The 10,301-nt window shown below is 45.5% G+C and overlaps 1 protein-coding gene across 9 annotated transcripts in view; it reads left to right on the forward strand.

The window, feature by feature from the left end:
- RIPOR2 (RHO family interacting cell polarization regulator 2) overlaps window positions 1-10,301 on the forward strand; it is a 230,227-nt gene that overhangs the window by 118,792 nt on the left and 101,134 nt on the right. Inside the window, exon 1 of one of the 9 annotated variants that reach the window (XM_019425288.2) lies at window positions 5,675-5,774. The exons of the other annotated variants lie outside the window; for them this stretch is intronic. The gene's annotated coding sequence lies outside the window, so the exon portion shown is untranslated. Of the gene's footprint in view, window positions 1-5,674; window positions 5,775-10,301 lie in introns of those variants that run through there. 9 annotated transcript variants of the gene reach the window in all.

A 10,301-nucleotide genomic window follows, 5' to 3' on the forward strand; every position in this document is an offset into this window, starting at 1 on the left:
GCGTGTGAGGGTGATGATTCGACAGCATGTGTCCAACCTGGAGTGAAGGAGGCATCTGATGAGAATCTGAAGTGTTCGATCCTTGTTGGCAGATACACCAGGTTATTTAAGCTGAAAAAACCCCTTTGTGCTGTGTAGACAGAACATATCTCATCAAGCACCTAGAACTTCCCTTCCAGGAAAAAGAACAATCTACTTGATCAAGTTTAGATATTTTTAAGAGAAAGATTTTGACCCATGCCGGGACAGCAAAGGGCGGGAATAAAGGTCAGTTTTACTATGGAGGGCAAATTAATAACTTATATCAGTATCTCTCACGCGTGGACTTTCCACATCTTACACTTTTTCGTGCTTTACCTCGCTGAGCAAATGCTTCAGGCAGAAGACACTTAAAGGTCAATGATGGATTCAAAGTAAGAATCGCGGGCCTTGAAATATAAAAGTGAGAAAAATGTAAACTTTCGGAGGCATGAGATGTCTGTTTTCCCAATTGAGGGAGGAAAAAAAAAAAGAACCCTGTCAACTTTGTAAAGATTTTCAGTAATAGATAACCTAGCAGACAGAGAAGACACCTTGAGGGTGTTTTATCTTCTGCTGTATTAGGAGTTGTAACCCTAGGAAATGAACATTTCTAAATAGAAGAAAGAACAAGATGCCGTCTTCTCGAAAGCGATGAGATTATGGTGCCATCTTCTCATTGCAGTGTTTTCCTTCTTAGTCTTTGTATCATTGGGGTTAAAAGTTTAAATATGTATACTTTACAACTCAAACAGCAACAGGGGAAAACCAGCTGGGCCCTTCTCCCTCTTGACTTCATTCTAAACCATCCATTCAGTATTAAGATGTAATGAGCTAAGAAACAGGAAGAAAGTAACTTGACTTTTAGATTACAGTTTGAGTCAGCTGGCTGAGCAGTTGAATTTAATTTTTTTCTCTATAAATTGGCATTCAGGAAACTCTGAGAAAGAGAAAATATGAAAATATTTTCCGTGGTGGGATTTTTCTTCCTATCTGTAACAGCACAATGAACTGATAGATGGTATTTGAAGAAAAGTATGTCCGAGAATCAAATATGCAGACGTGATTTGTGGAAGGCACTTTTAACCACTTTCAGATAAATTATATGACTGAAATATTAGGAAAAACACACCTTTCTCCTTCAGCTTCTGGTGGATATAGTGAGGGGTACCAGGGATGTCTTTGGAGTGGGACATGTTCAGCTCCCTTTTAATCTCCATTGGTATCCCTAAAACCTGAAACTTAAGTTCAAATTCTAAGTCTTAATAAAAAGCACGATGAAAAATCTTTTTCAGAAAACATGGCTATTTTGAAGGATCTAAACTCCGTGTGTAAAACTGTATGCTTGCCCTGCAAACAGCTTCTAGCAGAGGGCCAAACCCCTTTTCTGGCCATATTGCTATATTAAGTACTTTGCTTAGAATTTGAAGCCACCATTATTTTTAAATCTTTGGTTATTACTATTCAGACTTCAAAACTGAGGGCAGGTAGCATAGTAGAAAGAGTAAAATTTTTGGACTCAAGAGATCTATTTCAATTTACTAGTAGTTTGACTTTAGGAAAGTTACCTAACCGTTCAGAAGCTTCGTTTACCTTCTTCCACATGGGGATGATGATAATAATGGTGATAAGGATGATGTTGGGGTGATGATGGTGATGGTGATAGTGATGGTCATGGTGACGGTCATGATGATGATGATGGTCATCATGATGGTGATGATGATGGTGGTGGTGATGACCGTGGCAGCCATGGTGGTGGTCTCGGGGATGATGATGCTGGTAATGGTCACCTCCAGGGAAAATTGCTGTGAAGTTAAAGGAGATAATGTATGAGGTAATGGAAACCATTAAGGGCTTACTATGTAAATGTCAGTTATTATCGAACTGAGGCCCCAGCCTCCCAGGTCTGTGCAATTCCCTTCTTCTCCTACTGCCTGTGATCAACAAAGACACAAGCTGATGAGAGCAGAGTTATTTAGACAGTGCATTTCAAATGCTTTCCTGGGAATACAAAGGTGCGTCTGGCTCATGAATTAACAAGCCTGGCTGCTTTCTGATCTCCACCGTGTAACCAAAGCAGAACTCAGAATAACCCCATCATTTGGCACAGAATAAGTATGTGACTTCCTACCCATTTTGTTTATTGTTAGCCAGTCTGGTCTCCCTCTGAAAATTCTTTAAGTATTGAAGAGTAATATACGCTACGGCAGTTTTCTTGTGGAGAGAGTCCCCTTGCCTTGGCCAGGAATTCTGGACATCAGAAATCATGTCTCTACCAGTATTTATAATAATATACAGTCTCTATTTCCTGGATAAATATTTACTTGCAGTAAACATAGCACACTGTCTCCCCCATCTCAGTAATCTTAGAAAGGCTAGGCTCTCTTTATTTGTTAAAACATTTCTAATTTAAGGATAACATCCATTGGAATTTGAATTACATACATGTTACAATATTTCAGGATAGCAATTAAATGAAGCTTCTACAACATCCCTTCTAGTGGTGTTTTGTTTGGTTCTTATTTCCATTGCTTTTTAAAATAGTTTCTTTCTTTTTTCTTTTTTTTTTTTTTTTTTGAGAGAGAGAGAGTGTGTGTGTGTGTATGTGTGTGTGTGTGTATACACCCAAGAAGGAGAGGGACAGAGAGAGAGAATCCTAAGCAGGCTCCATGCTGTCAGCACAGAGCCCGATGTGGGGCTCAAAACTACAAAACCAAGAGATCGTGACCCGAGCCGAAACCAAGCGTCGGTCACTTAACTGACTGAGCCACCTAGGCGCCCCTAAAATATTTTCAATGATAAAACCTCCTGGAAGAAACTGTGGTGATCTCTTTGTGTATATTTTTTTTATAAATATGTGAATGTGCACACACATGCACAGGAGAACAAATGTTAGCTCGGTTGCTCAATAATCATTCTACACGGGTTAGAGAACAATTAATACGATCAACCTGCTGTGAACTCATCAACAAATATTGATTGAGCACCACTCACTGAAAGTTATGACCAGTGCACATAACTGATCCTTGAGGGCAGAAACTGTACCCGCTGTGGCAGGGTAGACTAGTGATGGGTCAACTCAAATCCTCCCCACTCCTGGAGAGACAGATGATGGTAGGTCAAGAGCATCGTCATCTGCATGAGAAAAGCAACACATTCTGTTATTTACAACACAGGCTACAGCGAAGAGGAGAGGACAAAGCCCCGTGCATCTTCCTAACACTCATGATACTTCAGAAAGACAGGTGCTTACGCCTTTACAACCTACTAGGCAACGCTGAGAACCGCACGCAGTGAGTCAGTGGCCCTCCACCCCATCTTGACCTACTCAGAAGTCAAGTCAACCAAACTACAGCCTGCAGGCCACTCCCAGCCCGCTGCCTGTTTCTGCACACAGCCTCCAAGAAAAGAATGGTTTTTACAGAAGAACATTTGCAATTGAGTTGATGATGGAGAACACTAAACACTGAACTCCAATTAGGTGAAATGTTATCCCAAAGAAGAAGAATTCCATTCTTCTCTTAAGCAGACCAGTATTGCGAAACAAAAAAAGTACTCAATTATTACATTTTAAATTTTGTCGATAAAAATATGTGATAATTTTGTTTTCTCTCATTATGTGGAGGTATCTACATAATTTCCTTGTTTTTACCTCTTGACTCACAAAGCCTAAAATATTTGCTGTATGGCTCTTCATAGAAAAAGCCAATGTTACCAAAATTCCAAATCATGTTGCCTCTTGAGGTCATTGATTTCTTAACTGTGTCTCCCACCAGCTCTTCCCCTTTTCACATGTGCTGGGAAGGTCTTAGCATTTTTAAACCCCCATTTAAGAGGAGCTCTATTCCCCTTTTATTGCTTTAAATATTCTTTTTAAGAGAATATATGTCAGCATATGACACTGCTCTGTAACACCAACTGGAAGGATGATGAAAAATCTGTGGTCCAAGGCAAAGTCACAGACAGGGTGCCCTGGTTGGGGAGGCCAGAGAAGGCAATACCACTCAAGCAGGAAACGCAGTGGAACTAGGGACATGTTCTCCCAGCCCATTGTTGAATGAGGTGAAAGAAAGTAGCACACAGGGGGTGTCCAGGGTCCTTTCCACTTATTTTTTTTAATATTTACTTTTGAGAGAGGGACAGAGTGCAAGTGGGGGAGGGGAAGAGAGAGGGAGACACAAAATCTGAAGCAGGCTCTGGGCTCCGAGCCATCAGCACAGAGCCCGACACGGGGCTCAAACTCACCAACCGTGAGATCGTGACCTGAGCAAAAGTCAGACGCTTAACGGACTGAGCCACCCAGGCACCCCAGGTCCTTTCCACCTATATACCTCTGCATCACTTCAAGGGATTTTTCTCCCCATTTGACTCTTTGGGTTCACATGTGTCCAAGGTCCGGAACCCTTGGGAACTCCTGGTAAGGAACGACTGATGTGTGAGCATGACTCCAGTCCTATTCTCAGCTCTTCCCCCCACATCACCCCAAGTCTCCCAGTTCATCATGGGCGGAATCACTCAAAGAAACCACGAGTGGAAATACATTACCTTGGCATGAGAAGATTACATGGGATTAGCAGAGCTTTGATCATCCCAAAACAGTGCTGGCTCTTGTCCACGGCCTTTTGTCTGTAATGCAGACCAGTGTGTGTCCACTTAGCCTGCATGTCAATTGGAGGACAAGGAAGCCTTTTCAAAATGGGCATGAAGGAGTGAGGGAAAAGCACCACCTCACACACTTATGCACATTTAGTGGGACCACTCGGCTCCTGGTTGCTAAGCATGAGAAGCAGCAGGAATATTTAGCTCTACTGGGCAGCGTTGAGTAGTTCTAACTTGCTGGAAGGGAAAATATCTTGTTGTTAAAAGCAGTCAAGGAGCCATTGTCCGCTGTTGGTGAGAACGTAAAATGGTGCAGCCTCTACGGAACACAGTATGGCAGCTCCTCAAAAAATGACAATTATCATATGATCCAGAAATTCCACTTCTGGGTACACCTCCAAAAGAGTTGAAAGCAGGGTCTTGAAGAGATATTTGCACACTCAAGTTCATAGCAGCATTATTCACGATAGTCAAAAGGTGCAAGCCACCCAAATGTCCATTGACGGCTGAATGGGCAAACAAAATGTGGTCTATATGCAATGGAATATTATTCAGTCATAAAAAAGGAGGAGATTCCAAAATAGGCTGTAACATAGATGACCCTGAGGTCATTAGCTAGGTGAAAGAAGCCAGTTACAAAAATAAAATAACGCCCCACCAAATACTGTATGAGTCCACTTATATGATCTAAAATAGTCAAATTTCTGGAAACAGAAAATGCAAGGGCGGTAGCCAAGGGCAAGGAAGGGGGGATCGAGGGTTGTTTAAGGGTAGAGTTTCAGTTTTGCAGGATGAAGAGAGCTCTGGAGAAGGGTGGTAGAAAGCGTGAATGTATTCCATATTACTGAGCTGTACCCTTAATTATTAAGATGGTTAGTCTTCTGTGTATTTTACCACATGTATATATCTCCACATTGTTTTAAAAAAGAGTTAGGAATAGCTACACTAAAACAAACAAACAAGACAGCGAAGTACCGGGTGGTTCCTGAAAGTCTGCAGAACAGTTGCCTTTTCTTGAATCGCATAAATTTAACGTAGGGACGGAAGTTCCGTGAGAGACAGAAGTGGTTCCGGGGAGCAGATTCTGACCACGGCTGGGCGTACCTGATACAATCCTAGAAAGACTGTGTTCTTCGAAACAAATGTGTAAGAGTCAGGTATGGGAATTCTTTCCACCAATTTCTGCCTGGTTGGGAATCAGTTTTTAGAATCTCTGCGTAAATATATTTTGAGATGAGCACTTCCTGAGGAAGCTCTTGAAAGGAGTCGCAATCATCAGAAGAGGCAGTCCCCCTCAGGAGGTTATGAACCATGGAGGCATATAAGATTTACTTTTTTGGCTGTTTAGAGAAAACGTATTGAACGTCTACCATGCGCTAGGTTCAATTCTCGTCGGCTCCCGGGCCAGCAGTGAAACATAACAAAGCCCAGCCCTCATGAAGTTGTATTGTAGTGAAAGGCGGCCAGACGCTAGACAAGCAAGTAAAGATAGGATGTGTCAGAGGAGAGAAGCGTTATGAAGAAAAATTGAGTGCCGGCTGAGAAGGATAGAACATGGTGGTCAGGGAGGCCTTTGCTGACAAAGACCCGGAGGCTTGATGAACTGTAGGTCTGTCCCGCACTTCTGGGGCAGAGTGTTCTAGGAGGAGCCAGGGGCCGGCGTGGCTGCAGCACAACGTGCGTGAGCAGAGAGCAGCGAAGATGAGATCCAGGGGTGGCCGGTGGGGGGTGGAGGGGGGCGTCCAGCCCTTGTAAAGTCCTCCAGGCCGTTGTAAGGGTCTGAGGTTTTGCTCTGTGGGGATGGAAGGCTTTAGAGGGTGTTGAGCAAAGTGCCATAATCTGATTTGCGTTTCAAAAGGATCATTCTGACTTGTCTTGAAAATAAAGGTGGGGGCTTGGAGGGCAAAGGCAGGGAGGCCACTTGGGAGACTTGAGATATTCCAGAAGAGAGCTGATGGGGCCCTTCCCAGGCCTGACACTAACTAATTCTGTAGGTGAGGGGCGGGGGGGAGTTGCCGAGGACAACTCCAAGGCTTTGGCCCAAGCATCTGGAAGGATCACGGGGCTCTTTACTCAGAGGAGGAAGGCTGCCGGAGGAGGGGGCTTGGAGGTGCGGAAGAGCAGGCCATGGCCGGGGATCGGGAGCCCGGTTCGGGACAGTGACGTTCATGGTGTATAGATAGTGGCTGACTTGACGAAGTCCCACTCCAAGGCCCCAGGATAGTGGGCACTCAGGAAACATCTGTGGCACCGTTGACGATAGAGCGGCATATGCATAACTGAAAGTTACTCACAGACACATCTCTAGCTTAAGAGGATCCTATACAGGCTGTTCCATAAAACCAGGCGTTCAAGAACGCAATACGAGGTGTTTACAGACACGAAAGGGAGATTAAAAGGCAGATCAGAGGGGAAGGGCTGGGTGATCAGGGCAGACTTCTCGCAGGTGCGTATTTGAAGGCGAGAGCTTGATGCCCTTGCGAAGCTGACAGTCGTGGAGGCGCGTCCAAACGTGGCCCCTGACATTGGGTGCTACGCTTACCAAGTGAAACGCTTGCATTTCTCTCCGTCTTGCTCCGAGGCTACACAGGCATAGAACCTCTGCCGGAGGAGACCTGAAGAGATTTCCAGTCTATCTTCCTAATAGAAGGCAGACGAGGGGTCAATCCCACTGCTAAACTCTCTTCTTTCCCTTCCCCAAGGAGATTTATCAGCTTTTCTCAGTTACACGTCCATTTCTCAGTCAAGAGCTAGCAACCAGCGCAATCGCTTTTATTTTAAGTCAAACCCCCCAAGCTACATGTTCAACCGCTTCTCTTTGTTCTAATCCTGGGGGGAAATGTTCTTCCTCCTGTAAGATAATCTGTGGTATCCTCAAAAACCATTAAAGGAACGCATCAACACATGAGCAACTCTCCAAACACTCAAATAGCCGGTCAAATATTTGGACTCCAGCAGGCACTTGAGCTGAATGGCACATCTATGCCAACAAGAGGGCAAGTGTATTCTGAGCAGCAAAGAGGCCCAAATGTCTGTGAATTCGGACCTGAAACGCAGGGGCACGCAGCCACAGCTGTTGACCTTGAATTCTCACCCGGGGCTGAGAGGCACTCCTCGGACAGGCCTGTGCACGTACATTCACGCTTGTAAAACCTGCTGGTGCCCAGCGGTTACGTCCTCCTTCTGACTTGGCCACTGTCTTGGGCGCAAAGAACAAACACGAGCACGTGTTCACATTGCTTTTCCCCAAGGAGCCCCTTGAGGCTCACGGAGAAAGTGTCAGCACAGGAAGAGGCTGAACAAAGCCTTCCACCCCCACCCCGCACCCCGGGCACCCCAGCCTGCCTGCAGATAGCTGTTTCAGCCTCTTCGCGCTGCCGCTAATGAACGTCACCAGGATTCGATGAAAGATATGTAACGGCGGGGGGGTTGCTTGGAGAAGCCACTTTCTCTGGAGATTTGCTTAAACCTAAGCGCTCGGATTTGCTGCCATCGCCGCGAAATCTTCGCCTCCAGCAGCCTGAGTGTGAATGACCTATTTTGAACGTGGCAGCCAATTACACTTTGGTGGCGTGAATAATTTATTTGGTTCAAGAGCACTGTCAACGGAGGGACATTGCAGCAGCCTTGCTGCCTGGCTAATTATGGAGGGGGACAGAGCCCTGTCCTGGCGTCACAGCCCCCATCCACAGCCGCTGGAGCCGTGGATTGAGTGTGAGCAAAGAAGGGAAGCGGGGACACGGGGCCAGGCCGGGTTCCTGCTGCCAAAGAAGGTTCTATGGGTTGAGCCAGCTGTGCCTGGGGAGTCGGATTTCCACTCTCACCTCTGCAAGATGAAACCGGGTGGGGGGTGGGGGACGATCCTGATTTTGGGTAAAATGTGCATTGGGGTGAGGGGCGTAGGCTGTGAAAGGATGACGTAGGAAGGACAGAGGCGTGGACCCGGAAGCTAGCAAGGGTGGCGAATGGTTTCCAGGCCTGGAGGAAGGAACACAGGCCTTCCCACCCGACAGCTGGGAGCCCACGAGCGGGGTCTAGAGCACCTGCCTGGTCCTCGGGGTTTTCTCCTGCATCCCCCGCTGTCCCACACGCTGCAGCTCGCTCTACCAGCGCTCCAGGAGTGGTGACCGCTCGCTTCAGCTCACAGGGACCTGGTTCAGACCGAACTGGACTCCCAAGTAACGTCCGTGATGATGGTGAGGCTTTACAGAGCGTTCGATAATGTGGCTTCCCGGCCTGTGCTGCCTCCTGAGGTCCCCTCCTGACGTTAACAGTCTTGCTCTTCGAATCAGGGAGGGACTGACGTCTGGGAAGGTGTTTTGCATAACTGGGGCGGTAAGAAGGAAAGGGATTGAACGGGGTCTTGTGCAACAGTGGCTCTGGCCTAAAATGGAAAGGGACATGACAACAACTAAACGAGTGATCTGCAGAAGGAAGAATTTGAGGGGTGCCTGGGTGGGTCAGTTGGTTAAGCGGCTGACTCCTGTTTTGGGCTTAGGTCATCATCTCCTGGTTTGTGGGTTCCAGCCCCGTCTCTGTCAATGCAGAGCCTGTTTGGGATTCTCTCTCTCCCTCTCTCTCTGCTCCTCCCCGCTTGCTCTCTCTCTCTCTCTCTCTCTCTGCCTCAAAATAAATAATATTTTAAAAAAGAAGAATTTTTAAATGTGAATACAAGCAGATTTTACATTTTTTTCAATCATCAACAGGCAACTATTTACAATAGGTAAATCAATAAATCACCTTGGAGAACCTTAAGGACAAACCTCTTCTTTTATGGCTTCCCTGCTAATGAGGAAAAGGGGGCAGATTTCCTCTAAAGTGAGTCCATTTAGAACCTTCAAGAAAGCTCCCGTATCAAATGCCTAGCATTATGTCTACACATATGTACTGACGGTTTCCAATCACTTCTGCAGCCATTTTTAAATTATTTTATAGTTTAACATCTTTGTGCAATAACATTTAGTGAATTAAACGTATGCTGTTTACCTTCCGCGTTAAAGTATGTGCGGCTCTAGGAATTTGCAAAGTTAACATTCTGCCAAAATGTTGGTCAGGGTAGATCAGAGCTTCTCAACATGCGGTCTGAGGACCCCTAATGTTTCCCAACACTCTTTCATAAGCTCCCTGAGGTCCTCCGTAATTTTTTTTTTTAAGTAGGCTCCACACCCAACATGGGGCTTGAACTCATGTCCCTGAGAGATCAAGAGTCAGATGCTTTACCTACTGAGCCAGCCAGGCACCACTCTCAATAATTTTGTTAAACGTGAAGGGATTTGGCCTAGATTATGTTATGTGCGCGCACACACACACACACACACACACACACACGTGTGTGTGTGTGTGATATATATATATATATATACACATACATACATATACATATATGTATATATCTCACATATACATACATATTATGTAAAATATAAAATGACTTGTCTAGCTTATGTTATTGTGTAATAGGTCCTGAGACCAAAAAATTGGTAACTGCTGGTCCAAATGGTATTATAACGGGGGCGTCTGGGTGGCTCAGTCAGTTAAGCATCTGACTTTGGCTCCGTTCATGATCTCATGTTCATGGGTTCGAGCTCACATCCTGCTATGTGCTGACAGCCTGGAGCCTGCTTCAGTTCTGTCTCTGTCTCCACCCCTCCCTCACTCATGCTCTATCTCTGTCTCCCTCTCAA

The sequence above is a fragment of the Panthera pardus genome, unplaced genomic scaffold (genome assembly GCF_024362965.1).
Source record: "Panthera pardus isolate Hobbes unplaced genomic scaffold, ASM2436296v1 HiC_scaffold_17, whole genome shotgun sequence".
Classification (NCBI taxonomy): Eukaryota; Metazoa; Chordata; class Mammalia; order Carnivora; family Felidae; genus Panthera; species Panthera pardus.